Consider the following 14,903-nt stretch of genomic DNA (forward strand, 5'->3'; position numbering starts at 1 on the left):
ATAATAAAAGCCATATTGTAAATGGCCAAGAAATTAATCTTTAAAAAGGTTGCAGTACCCCCTGTGTATTAACTATTTTTCAAAGACATTTCTTCTGGATTTTTGGTTGCCTCCTTTAATATGTGTTGCTAGCTAGCAGAGCTGTTATGCTCTGTGGAGTAAATATAATATTCATTTTAAAAACATTTATAAATATGTATTCACCCTATGGACCAGAATGGCCTTGTATGAGCTGGGTTCTGATGTGTCTTGAGAGTAATGCAGTCTTTAAAAATAATTATAAATATACTGAGGTATATGCTCAACACAATGCATGGGAATTTAGCCACATAAATTTCATTAACACTAATGAAAGTTGTGCAGCTAAAGCCCTGCTATCAAGACGTCGTGCATAAAGAAAAGCCTGCCTAATGATATATTTACTTATTAAATCAGCACAGCCCTGAAGGGCATGAATGTTGATCAATTTTTATTTATTCTTTTTAAAAATGAAACTAACCACACACATGTAGGCACTGTAGAACTGAAATTACCGACTGAACATTAATTTTTGCTCTATTCACGAATTTGAAAAAAATCTGTGAAAATGACTCTTAAGCAATTATTTTTTGCAATAGGCAAGTGGCAAGCATCTTCTGTGGAGGCTGCTTTGGAACATGCATTGCAAATAATTCAGTGTAAATATGGGCCCGGTCGCTTTTGTACTAGAATAAACAGACACTAATGTAAAGAGGACTCTGGTATATTTTGGTATTGTTGAGATTATGGGCACACGCCACTCAAAGCTGGGAAATTCACACTTCTGGCTAATTTATACCTCAGCTCACTCACTCTCTTATGCCTTTTAAAAACTTTCTTCTTTCAGGAATAGCGTAAATAAAGTGCAGAGTGTCCTTGTTAACTGAATGCCCTGTTTTTAGTGCATGCATTTGGGTCACAAACTGGGGATTCTGGCACTACACTTTTGTTAATTTCTGGACATGAAAGAATGCATCATTATTTTGGTTGTAGTATCAAAAGCAATTGCCTATTTACTTCACTATATTACAAGTGGTCCCTTTGTTCAATGGATACCACATGTGTTTGCTGCCAAGTTCAGGGTCTTAACATGTTGCTCCAATGTATCATTTGAAGACTTCGGTGCCATCTACTAGATCATTGTGTTATGGGGCCAAGTAAGGGCCAGCAGGGTAAAGGCAATTTATAACCCACATTGTGACATCAATCTAACCTAGCAACCTCCTTAGCAACACTGCCAAAGCATCACAATGTGGCCCCCATCACTCAGATGATATGAAGATAGCAGCATTGTTAGGGTGGGAGGCTGCCACTTTGGCCTAGCAACAAACAACTGCCTGACCTTGGGATCTATTGAAAGCTGAGAAGCCAAGCAGAACAGAGAGAGCACCACCAAATGAACCCCCCGCCCCCCCCCCCGGGTTCCTGCCTGTTTCTTTTATTTAACCTAAACAAATTCTTCAGTGAAAAAATATGGCTATCCATCCAGACAGTCTGCATGTGTATATTCAAGATTGCCTTTCCATATTGATGGGTCTTCTGCATTGTGATTCTGAAATCTTAAAATCAGTACATACACACCAGGAAAAATAATCACTGGAAAAAATTCTCAGTGGTGACAAACAAGTTAAATATTATTATTACAGTGTACTAGCTACGCTAGCTCTTATATTTCAGGTGCTGAGCATTGAGCAAAGAGGGTATTTGCCCACGTAAGAAAGCCAGTTGTAACCAGTTTGTGTATAAGCATTCTGTCACTTAAAATAACTAAATGGACATAAATCACAGGTTTTCCTCTTCTCTTTCTTCTTGTTACTTATTCAAATGAGCCCCCTACACATGCCATTGTGTCAATTCTTCTCCACATGCAGCTGCGGATGTAAGGTAACATTTTTCTCTTTCGCTTATACACACACACACACACATACACATTAAAGCGTAGAATCACTTTAATATCTGCTACTGTACATCCCCTGTTGGGAGGCTAACTATATTCTGGAGAAAGATGACCTAATTGGTCTTTTCAGTAGCTAACGATGATATTCCTAAAATGGGGAGGATGGGGGTTGTATTTTTAAGTTAAATGCCACTTCTTAAAGTGTGGCCACACTTACAATGATTTGACAGGAAATTGAGAGAGAAACAAATACTAATTATAGGGAAAAAAGTCAAAGAAATGTTCTGAGAACTATGTATTTCTAGACAGGTGGCGCTGAGTCAATATGAGACGCTGCATATTCTCCGGGAGACTCAGCTTCTAGCCTGGTACAGAAGCTAGCCCTCTAAGTGAAATTCAGCTAGTAATATCAACCCAGCAGCCCTTCCCAGTGAGTAATAACCCATCTTCTAACAAAGCCACCTTGTACTCTGGCTAGTTCAAGGACCAAGTTAGTGAGGACAACTCACCCCCTCCCCCACTTTAGCTGGCCAGTGCAAATTGCAGCTGCCTTTACCCTGTTTAGCATTCGAGAGAAACAGATGACTTTAGTTTTCAGCAGCAAGACATGTCATGACAACCATTACATCTTCGTAAGTGTGAATTGTTTCTGACAAGGAAATTCACACTTGTACAAACTGTGTGTTTATATATATATGAGAAATCGCTACATCTAATTATAAATATTTGAAAGGGAATTTCTTTGAGCATTTAATAATTTCCATTTGGTTACGTTTGTTTTATTTAACACGTGGTAATCATCTTCAGTTTATAACCTGTTTTAAGAGAGTAGCCACAAGTCACAGTCAGTTGCACATTAGTGGTAGACTTTAAAGGATTAATATAGTTTAACTTAAAAGCTGACTTTGGTGATATTGTAAAGTGCTTGCATAAGACTGAGGTGTCTTACTATAGGCAACAGTTAGCATAGGTTTCATTGTGGTATATTGCATATGTTTATTGGATCAAATTTTGGCTCTGAGCCCTGGCAAACTCACTGAACTTAAGAGGGTTGGTTGTATGATGTGACAGAGAGCAGAATTTGATCCATTATGTGCTTCATAAAGTATATACGTTATATGAATTTAAAATGGGTTCACACAGGAGCTGAGGCTGGGAGAAATCTCTCGCGTCATTTAGTCCTGTTTCAGAAACTACCAGAGTTTTTAAATTGGAAAACTGGCTAATTTGGTAACAGTGAGCCCAACTGCATCACCCTACAGAAAAGTCCACAGCAGGGGCTTCTTGCCCTAGGAGTGAGAGTTTCCTCCAAACCCTCCTGGGAAGTGATGGGAGAAGGGTATTAGCCAAGGAACCAGTGGGTTTAACTCCTATCCCAGCAAATCAGCTGGGATTTACACAGACCCTGGGGGAACTGCTGCCTCTCCATGGCTTCCTAGCCCCCGCCGCCGGGCTCCCCTGCACATTGTCACTTTCCCTAGACACAAAAATGTCAATATAACCTCTAGCTCTCTTACTTTTCCGGGCTTAACAGGGAACAGGATGCATCCCCCTGGCCCCAACCCTGGCCTTCCCGCTCAGAGCCTGCCCCCTCTTTGGCCCCCAGAGCGAGGGGAGGGACAGTGCCACAGAGGTAACTGAGCCCCCACGCTCTGTGGGATGGAGTACGCCTCCCTGCCTGGACTGCAGAGGGATTTGGGGCATCGTGTAGTTTATATATTTTCCCCATGTATGGTAATCTGACGATCTGTAGTAGATGATATGTGCAATGCACTTTGTAAAATATATGAGAAGCATCTTATCTCCCCACCTAGTACTCAACACACAGCACTTCTGCATAATACTCACACCATGGGCAGTCTGAGCTCTCTCGTTCCAGTGTTGGTATTCTCTGGGGGCTCCGAATCTGGCTAGGGCTGTTTTCTCTAATTGCCAGTGCAGTGCCATTCACGAGCTAAAACTCCAGTGTGATGAATAACAAGAGGGAGAACCAGCGGGACCCAGACACCAAGAGGGTGACTTGCTCTCTGTGCTTGCGATTATTCAGTATGGTTCATTCCTTTCCAGCTTCTGAAACAGAGTAATTGGGGCAAAGACCAAAGTCAGGAACAACTGCTCAGAAGAAGGATAAAAGATTCCTTCATGAATCCATTCAAGAATGAGGCGATGTTTTCAGGTGACAGATATTACGCATACATTTAACTTTTTAGAAATCTGTAAATTTAGATTGTTTGTAACAACAATGGATTTTTAAACAAAAAGATAAATTAATCCTTAGAAAATTAAATCTTTATCTCATGCTCTCAAAATTGCTGGTTCCCCCAGAGTGACATGAATGAATCTGGGCCATTGAAGCCAAAAGGAATTACTTATATTCTACGGAGGGAAAATAAAATCCCGTGTCTCTATTGAAGGCCAACACCAACCTGAGAAATAATGAATTTCTGGGGCAAAGATGAGGGAGGAAATCTAGAAAAGCTTGGGATGTTTGGATCTGGAGTCTTTGGTTGATTCATTAAAGGCAGGGTGGCAGGCCCAGAATCTGAATCCAATTCAGCTCCAAGATTTAGGTTTGCAGCCATCTCTGGTGTACAGCATGTTAAGCCCATATGTAAGCCTAGGAAGATGCAGCATCACTTGAACACATACGTGCTTTCGGGGTGGAGGGGGAAACAATCCAGCATTTGAGAGAGGAATGTGGCTATATATAAATATAAGGATCCTCAGTGCCTGTGGCTGTAGTTAATGCCAAGGTCAACTTTTTCAGCTGACACTTGTGCCTTCAGACTGGGTGAGGTGGGGGGTGTTAGTTGTATTGTGCAATGAAGCCACAAGATGTCAGGAGACTGCTGCTCTGATTCACTAACGTGTTAGCTGGGTACAGAGTGTTTTAAGGGATGAGAAGAGGCTGCAAGGTTTTATCCTAATTTTTAGAGCTGGCCTAATTCTTAACTATGTTGTCTGGCTAGTTCCCCGCACCCCTTCTGTTTCTCAGTGCAAAGAAGCGAGCAAACAAATGAGAAATTGTCCATCTTGGGATAGCTGTTCTCAGCCCCTTATTTCCACAGCTTGCTGACTTCCTACCTGTATGTCTCTAGGCATGTTTCTTCCTTTTTAACTGTACTTTGGTTACTGGTGGACACTTCTATTTGAGGTCCTGTCAGTTGTGGCATATTACACAATCATTGACTAACCCACTGTTTTAAGCAACCTGCTTCGTATTCACTTACAATTCCACCATGTGAAATTCAAAACTGGGCTTGTCATGTACAAGAGAGCAGCAGTTTGCTAGAACAATCACATTAATAAAAATTTGAACACAAGTTTACGAACTCGTCCTGAAACTGTGCCGGGACTTGCGTCCGAATTCATCATGTTGTGCCTGAATGGCGTTAAAAATAAAGGAAAGTGAATAATGTGTATTTCCCATAGGCAGCATGTGTCCTTCTAGTGAGAACTGTGATGCCAGATAACACCCTGAGTGAAATGTGAAAATACTGCAGGATTCTGCTTAGGGGATAAACCCTTTCCCTGCAGGTAGAGTGCATTCATTTGGGGCTTATTAGCTGTTTGTGCCTAAGGTAGAGTGCGGTTTCTGTCCATAATTCACAATGAGAAATGCCCTGTTTGCATGGTTCAATCCCTATGCAGTAGTTAGGATTCGGGTAATTGCTGTTCCTTGCACAGAAATTACACATGGGCCAAGAGAAAGCATTCCTTTTAATCCAGACTGATCACAGAGCTAACATCTGGAATTTTTGCGTGGCATTATCCAAGAGAGCACTAATAGCAACCATTTTGTTGCTATCTATCAGAGCAAGAACAAAATGGTGGCCTGGAAAACCTGCCTCTTCTCTCTCTCACACGCATACATTCAGATATGCACTTGTCTATACATGCAGAGCGAAACCCTCTTATAGAGAAGTCTTTTTTTCCCACAGAACTGCCTTACTGTAAGCAGAGGTTCATTGTAACCAGGACCTGCACAGTGCAGCGTGAGAAACAATCTGGGACCTTCCGGGCCCAGTTCTCCACTGCTTTGCTCCCTTTGTAAACTGCTCACACCTGTGCAGACTGGGCTGCAAACTGCTGCTGTTCTGAATTGGTAACATTTTACATTCATTTTGCACAGGTGTAAATGGTGACACCAGGGACAAGGCAGCAGAAAGCCACTCCCACATTCTACCATGCTATAACTCAAGTTTTACTACAGGAAGAGGTGTACAAAAGATCATCCCCCTTAGGCAATCTCCTGCCTTAAGGTACCTTCCCTTATATATTGAGTCTGGTTCACCTGGCTGTTACATCAGTTTTATGACAGCGTAACAACTTTGACTTAAATGGAGCTACACTGATTTAAATGGAGTCATACCAGTATAAAGCTGGCGTAATGGAGTGGTGAATCAGGCCCATTGAGTACAGTTGAACTCCGTCTTTGAAGACTAACTGTGCTCACTGAGTCTCTCAGTCCCTTGAGTCATCACAAGTCAGGTTTCGCTGTATATCTAACTTCCCTAAAAAGTGCTCGTTCTGTGGATAAAACTGTGCACGTACGCACCAGTTATTCCTTTCACATTGCCCCGCAGCTACCCCATTCCTGTCACATGAAATCTCGTGTGCGATTTTTTGTGGTTGCTGAAGAAGTTCATTTAAAAAGAAAGTGAAATAATCTGTTAAACTGGTCATTCGGATTTGAAAGTAGTACAGTGTTCTGAACCCCTTGACTGCTTTGGGTGCACACACCAGGTACGTTCTTGATTTTGCTATGTGCCTTGCTGGCTGGATCTAGCTGGCTCACCATGCAGGTCATGGTCTTTGTCTTCTGACTCTGGTCCTAGAGCTGGCTGGATATTGGATGAACGGAGTGAGGCCTCCTCTCTGAGGTCAAGCAGCCGGTGTGAGCAGTTGCATGCCCCCTGGCTCATAGCTATCTGTATGCAACCCACAAGTGAAACAACTAGACCATGGTCTCTTATGATGCTCCCTAGCCAAGACATAACTGACCAGTTTGCAGCTTAGCATGGCTCTTTGTTAGCATCCCCTACTGATCCCTAACGCACACCACCACTAAATAATACTTCACTCTAATTATTCCAAAGGCATTTAAGGCTAAGCATGAAATGTTTTTCCTCCCATACCTTCTCCTCCCCATTTTTTAATCTGAAATGGGGGCTCCATAGGTTAAGACAGGGCCTATGGCAGCCATTGTGCACTTAGGTGCTATCTGTCAGGACAGAGGCTCATTAGTGGAGTAGCACAGAGAAGCTTGCACTGTCCCGGTCCATTCTGCAACTGCTGTGGCTAGTAGATTTAGATTTCTAGTGCAACCAACCTAGGATCTTTCACCAGCGCGCAGTCAAGTTTTTTTTTAAAAAGCCTCTTCTCTTTTCGTAACTTTAGAAAATATGGACTTTCCCGTTTTTTCCTCTGTTTTCAACCACTGGTCGGGCAACCGATAAATGGGTGGATACCACCAAGTGGAGAGTAGTAAATGCAAGCATTTACGTAAGCCTCTAATCTTGCCCCCGTTTTTGTTAATGTTTCACTGCAGTAAATGGGAATACCCATAGGAGTAAAACTTGCTCTGTTAGTAATGGTTGCAGAACTGGGCTGTAAAGCTTTAGGTATCTACACAATTCAGAACTGCCATGCAGTGGCTCACATCCTGCATTTGGTACTGTAATCAGAGCATTTCAATTAATTAAAATATATGCATATTTTAATGACAACGTAGGGCATGTAGATGATTTTTACTGTGTTATCTTACACTTGCAAATTCAAGGAACATCAGAGAAGCAAGGAGCGCAGCCCTCACGTCTGTTAAGTTTTAGAGACTGTGTACGCTTATCAAGGTACAGCTTCCCTGTGTTTTGCCACAGCAACCTTATTTCTGTGGTCACCCTGCAGACCACAACTCTGTCAACAAAAGAGCACTGTCACAATTAGGATACCTCAGGAAATTATAGTGCTTCCATTTTATCTTAACAGCACGTTTCCCAAAACCATATGGAGGAAAAGGACTAGCGACAAAGGGATGCCTCTTCCTAGGTGGATCTTGCTTTTATTTCAAAGAGGATTGGGGGATAAAGATAATAGTAATGAGATATGGAAATTGTTACACATCTTAGCAGTAATCTTTTATACGTGCTTGTGTCCCAGGCTCTCGCCTCGGTAAGGTACTGCTTTGGCATGCCAGAATTAGGATGTGTGCCATATAGCATGGTCTGCAAACAGACTGGAGAAGTAGGAGATTGATTTCTGTGGTGACCAAAACAAAGTCAGGTGTGCAAATAACTTCATACAGTATCGATAGGTAACATTCAAGCACCTGAACAACTGTGGATTGTACCTCCACTTACAAATGAAGATTCTGATTCTACAAAGCCTGGTTCCCCTTTCTCCTGCTTGATAGTTTTCTAAGTATTTTGAGATCTATTTCTAGTTTCTTGCAAAGAAGCCACTTGGGGTTTTGTAAATTTACAACCAAAACAGAATGTTTTAAGGTGTTTAGATCCCTGGAAATTAACTAGATTCCTCTACTTCTTCTGATTATGTTCCTTCTGTCCCTTTTGAGACCTTCCTTCCCTCGAGCCAAGTGCACAGCTCACTAAGCTGCACATCTCAAGCATTGTGTTTGGAGCCAGACAAAACTTTTCTGTCAAAAGATTTTGAGTGAAAAATGCAGATTCCACAACACTGAAGTGTTTTGCCAATGTATGTTGGTTCGACATTTTAGAAACAATATATTTTGGTTTTGGGGATCAAAATACTTTTTTTTCAAAATTTCCTTCAATTTTTAAAAAATGCAACAAAAAAAAGAGAGCTTGAAATCAGAATGAAATATTTGTTCAAGTCAAAGAAAATTTTCCTTCAGCTTTTCAATTTGCTGAAAAATTCATTTTTGGGTCAACAGGAAATGATTTTTATTTTTATTATTTTTTATTAATCAGAACCGTCAGCAGACCAAAAAAACGTTAGTCACACATCTCTGTGTCACCTTGTCATCAGTGTTGACATTTGCTTGCAGAGAATGTAGAAAATACAGGGAGACTGCAGATTTCCTGAGGATGGAAGTCAAGACTGAATCCAGCTGAGCAGTTCTGCCTAAGCAAGCTACATCACTGGAACCAACTGAAATTGCTGCAGGCATTCCAAGGTGCAAAGGGATACTTTATAAGAAAGAAAGAACTCGAACATGAAGTAATGTCCCTAGGTGAACATTAACAATAACTGGATGATGATGTTGTTTTGACTGAACCAAAAACTCCTAAGTGATTATGTGTAGGATTGTATGATTTTACAATGCAGACGAGTGACAGGTCAAAAAGAATGACACTGTTTTTCTGTTCAACAGAGTTTAGATCTAGGCATTAATTTATTGTCTTGTGGAAGACAATACAAAGAAGCAGATTTTGCCAGGTGAATCAGAATTTTCTTTTAAATAGTTGCAAACTATTTTTTCCAAGAAAAATACTGTAGTTGTTATTTGATTATCCACTAATAGTATTGTTTTCAGCACATACATCACTGAACTTTGTATTAAATACACTTGTGGGTACAGAATACAGTAATCAAGCACTTTTATTTGTAACTTTCCGGGAATATTCTTCTTGCAAAACTAGCTGACTCAAACTGAGTGCTCACGTGATGATGGATCATTTTAAAAATAAATATTAAAAGAACCTATGTTCCATCCCCTCAACCATTTCACAGAGGAACAAGGACAGCAATGTGTTAGGACTGCAGCATGGAGTAGTGTGGTTTCATGCTTCACATTAGCGGAAAAAACAAGTAGACGCCAGCACAATTTGTAAACCAATTACAGCCTCTGGAATTGATGGTCTTGTGCTGCTAACTAGAGTTCTAAGAGAATCAGGTGTTTGACTGCAGCAATGGCCAAACAAGGAGAGACAGTAAATTAAGTGCCATTCAGAATGGCAAAGAGAATATTAAGTTTCTTACTAACAGCGAGTCATTAATTTAAACTTTGAAGTTTTACTTAGAGCACAGAGCAGTATGTAGCCTTGTGACCAGTTTGCTGGAAGAAGCAACGACGCTAGATTAAAAAGAAAACTCAAAGTAAAAAAATCCTCTCTTAAATGTAACCTTGGGGCTTGCATTGAAAAGACCACAAACTCAGTTAGCATTTCCCATTGGATCATATGATGTACCTAACCCTGCCTGAAGACCATGCATTATCACAGACATTACTGGTTACACACATGACCTCACCAAAAAAAAAAAAAAGTACTTCTGCAAAAAAGGAAATTTTCCTCATGCAGAAATGGGAACTAGGAGTTTTGCATTCTCCCCAAAAGAGAACTAAGCTTTTCTCTTGCACTAGTGATTGGATTAAGTAATGACTAATTAGATGAGGTCATCACGTTTGATGTTGTCACATACGGACAATATTTATGGAGAATTTGCTCATTCTAATTAACAAAGTAGAAATCGTTTCATTTTCCTGAAATTAAGAGCCTTGAATTTGTTCCACTTTTGATCTTTCTTTGGTGGCTGTTTGCTTTACATTAAAATAACTTCTAACATTCCCATTAAGGATAATCCCTCCAGAGCCACAGTATGACATTTCTATATTAATCTTTTAAGCATTTTAGAAAAGCAAGGTTTCATGTTTTAATAATCACAGTGTTTTTCTCCAAGGAGTTGTAAAAATTTATGGGGCCTTTCTATCCTATTTGACTTCTACATCTTTAGAGTTTGGTGCTAATGGCCCATTCAGCCAGCTTACTCTTTGACTCCTTTTTTATTTCTTTTTCATCTTCTTGCAAAAGAAAAATTGCTTCCATGGCGTACGCTGTTGCAGATCCTATTCAAGTGGTAAGTAATTTCAACCCAACTAGGTGAAAAAAATATAGTTTACCCTCATCTCAAAATCACTGGATGGGGGAGGGGGGTGTTTTCACTATACATATAGACCCTTTAATTCTTAATTACAAAGGTGCAGTGGCTTACTTTTAAAACAAGATCAACAGATTTCCATGCATTTTTTATTAGGGCTCTGTCTTTTTTTTTTTTTTTTTAACATCTTTTCTCATTTTCCTTAAATCTCAGAATCTCACTCCTGGATTCTGAGTAGCAAAGTAACAGGAATAGATGCCATTTATTTGTTTATTGTGATATTTTAAAAGACTAAAAGAAGTGCTTCTGCAATACCCCTAAGAGCTTTCACAGGTGCTAAAATGTTGCACACAAAATTTTAAAATACAGAAAATCATTCAAGCCAACGAAATCCAGCCATTCAATGACACCCCACCTTTCCAAATAGCCAGGAAAATACATTGTCTCAGCAGCATGCCCTGAAGGTCAACACATTTAAGCCATTTTGGACCAAAAGGGAGCAATAATTCCAAAATGGAAGGAGAATGGCTTGCCAGCAACTCCCTGTTACATAAATCAAGTGGGCTCTGGCTCAATTGCCTCTGGTGATCGGTAGGTGGAACTTGCTCTCCTCACCTCCATCTTATTTTGATTGAACTTCAGCCAGTTATCCTTCACCCATGACACAAGACTCAGTTGCACCAGCACAATTAGTTAACATGAAGGTATAGAAGTGAGTGACATCAACCCACAGATGCCGCCACCAGTCATGTCTCCATTCTATCTCACTTACTTGCCCCACATATATACTGAACAAGAGGGTTGATAAGCTGGAACCCCGCAGCATCCTGCAGGACAGCAATGAACAGTTTCCTGGTACAATCTTCTGAGACCTAATTCTGACTGCAGGTGAGTCAACATCACCTCATGATTAGCAGTACTAAAGGCAGCCGAAACATCTAATACTATCGCCATGGACTCTTCAGAAGACCATTGACCTGTGTGGTAAGTGTAGTTTCTGAAGCATATCCACTACTGTAACCCTACTGGCATGGGTCTAGAACAGTAGTTTTCAGCCTGTGGTCCGTGCATCCCTGGGGGTCCACAGACTATGTCTAAGATTTCCAAAGGGATCTGCACCTCCATTTGAAATGTTTTAGGGGTTGGCAAATGAAAAAAGGTTGAAAACCACTGAACTAGAAGATCTGAGGCAGCTTTTATTAATTATTATTATTATCACCATAGTGCCATAGTGTTGTTATACCATTCCAGATGTGAAGGGCCCTTGTTCACCTGCATACTGGAAGCAAGAATTTGTCCACATTTGTGGAATAATGAGGATAATATTTACTGCCCTGTATCTTAGAAGGCTGTCTGCTTAGAAGGCTTAGCTACTGTCTGCTGAAAAGCACTATGTAAATGCTACATTTTATTTATGATACAGAGATATATTTTTTGCAATTATTGTTCATGATGCCAACATTGTGTTTCTCTCTCTCTCTCTTTCCTACATCAACTTTTATCTTTACTCAGGTTTTAGATTAAGCAGAATATCACCTGGCAACATGTTATACAGTTTGCAAACATTACACCAGGGAAATGTGTTAGCATAAAGAGTTAACATACTCTACCCCTTCTCCCCTGCAGAGATCCAAGCTGAAAGCCTGCTGAGCACCTCTTGCTGCAGTTACTTTACTAACAGCCTGAAACTATGGTTGTGATAAACCAGTACCCAGCGCTCCATCCTCCCCTGCGTCTGAACTCCACTTTGCACAGGAAGAGGGGGAAATGTAAGGCAGCCAGTTACAGCTCCCTGATTCTGCACCAGCTTGGCCCCAGCATCACTTAGAGCCGGGGTGGCTTTACCGTGGATTCAATTGCACCCACAGAAATCACACAACCAAGGGTGCCAAATCTAAGTGGCACTGCAACCCCATGTACCAGGTTGCAATGCCTGAAGTGGCGAGCCAGGCCCAGCCTTGTGGGACAGGAGGTGCCACTGTTGGGTGAGTGCAGAGAGGGCTCGCTGTCCTGCCCTACCACACCCCATGGCCTTCCTCCACCACACCAGGCCAGGATTAGGATTGCAGTGCCTGGAAAGTGGGTGCTGCTGGGGGTGGTCAGTGCCCTCCTTCATTACAACTCAAAATTATGTCCAAGAAGCTATTATCTGATTTACTGCAATTACACTAGAGTTTAGTACAGTGCACCCATTGAGTCAGGAGACTTCGTTCTCCCCTGGTTAGAGCAAACTGAGGGAAGCTCTATCTTACACCACTAACATATGATCCCTAAGAGAGGGTACAGGGACCACACTGCACGGCATATGCTTTGTGTGCCTTCTTCAGCTTCTTAGCAGTTCATGTTGTACTTGAATTGTCCTTCAAGCTTGAACAATGTGAGGGCAATGCCACATTCTTTTTATCTTAATGAAAAATAGAATACAAATCTTAATGAGAGAAAAGAAAAAATTAATAACTGGAGTTCTGTCCTCATGCTATCAACCCTGGACTGGTATCCCACACCCAAAGCCAGTCGGACAGCCACACTAATACCACAGTGCCAACACAGCCAGTCAGCAGACTAAACCTTTCCAGGCGCTCATAACCAGTCTTCTTTCTGTCTGCAGCTGAATAAAACCCCAATCCCTTTATTCTTTGTCCCCTGAACTATAGTCACCTTCCCAGGGATGCCTGCGGGAGGTCCACCGGAGCCGTCTGCTGCCCTCCCGGTGACCAGCAGAGCACCCCCCGCGGCATGCCGCCCCAAGCATGCGCTTGGCATGCTGGGGCCTGGAGCCGCCCCTGTCACCTTCCATTACACAGTACGAAATGACTTGCAAGGCTTTCCATGGTGATCAGCATTAATCACAGAAAATGACTTTCAAAACTGACCTTACGTGTTTATAACTTCATTTAAACCACATCCAACACTGGGCTGGATTCTCCTCTGACATACACCAGGGTAACTCCATGGATGCCAGTAGAGTTACTCCTGATTGACATCAGTAACAATGATCTCAGGATCAGACGGGAGGGTGATTTTTGGAAGACAAGAAGAAAACATCAAAATCAACAGAAGGGAAAGTCTCAGTGAAGCTATTTTCTCCTTTGTCAGGTGCATTCAGCTGCCTCAGACTCTCAAATTAGCAGAGCATCTGGTAGAGTAAGGCGGTCTGGCCTCCAAGGCAAATCCTCTGCCAACATAAAGCAACACATACTCCACACCCATATTTTTGCATTAACATTTTAGGTCATAATAAACACATTCTGCTCTGGTGCCAAACAAGATGACTCACGGTTGGTACAGAGGCTTGAATCCTCAGTCAGTGCCGTCCTGTTGGCAAAAGGACATATGGATTTTATTAGCATTCAGCAGACTTTGTTACCGTTAGCCATTAGGTGTTGCTGACCTGCCAATGGGCACTTTCACAGGGGGAGAAGTAGCCACTCGGTAACTGTCACCCACTCTTGTCAGTGTGTTTGCACATTACGTGTTTTAATTCATATGAAGGTGCAGGAGACTGAACTCATTGCTGGGCGTGGAGTAGCTGCTCTGTCCTCTTTAGCACCTGCTGCAGGCAATCACTCTCTTCCTGTGCAGGTCTCTTTTCCTGTGACTTGACCCACTGGACAGGTAAAAGAAAGTCCAACAGGAAATCCAGTGTCTTTACACCTAGTCCGCTCTACCTCTTGGTCCCGTGGTCTTCACACTCTTCTCTCAGGGCTTTAAATTGTCCTTGCTCCCTCTTGTCAGGGGGCTTCGCAGCACCTTCCTGCAGGGTGGTAGGGGAACCCAGGCTCACCCACTACACTGGGTTCCAGTCCAGGATCCTGAGGACAAACAGCCATGTTTTGCTCCATCAGACAACTCACCATTGCCTCCCATGACTCCTTCCTACCATTAGCCATCTACAGGCCTTCCCCCCAGCCCCTTCCTGAGCATTTTGTGACCAGAGCACCCCCCAAGACTTCTCCCCAGAGGTCCAGTTTCTACCCTTGTGTCAGGGCCATGCACAGGAGCTTGCTCCAATCCTGCGTCTTCCAGGTGTCTTTTCCCCTTTCACCCCAGGCTTCCTGCTCACCTGCGGGAGCCTTCCTGGTCCCCACAGGTCTCTCCACGCTCTGCTACCAAGACAGTGACTGGTCAC

General features: G+C 42.1%; 1 long non-coding RNA gene across 2 annotated transcripts; it reads left to right on the forward strand.

Moving 5' to 3' along the window:
* The first annotated feature begins 1,306 nt into the window (after positions 1–1,306).
* LOC123351213 lies at positions 1,307–12,984 on the forward strand. 2 transcript variants are annotated; one of them, XR_006573953.1, is made up of 7 exons: positions 1,307–1,902; positions 2,221–2,345; positions 3,983–4,091; positions 8,943–9,071; positions 10,708–10,753; positions 11,663–11,758; positions 12,401–12,984. It is a non-coding gene; the product is annotated as an uncharacterized LOC123351213 (long non-coding RNA). The 2 variants fall into 2 exon arrangements; XR_006573954.1 differs by lacking the exon at positions 8,943–9,071.
* Positions 12,985–14,903: the final 1,919 nt, after the last annotated feature.

This window comes from Mauremys mutica, chromosome 16 (genome assembly GCF_020497125.1).
Source record: "Mauremys mutica isolate MM-2020 ecotype Southern chromosome 16, ASM2049712v1, whole genome shotgun sequence".
NCBI classification, from domain to species: domain Eukaryota; kingdom Metazoa; phylum Chordata; order Testudines; family Geoemydidae; genus Mauremys; species Mauremys mutica.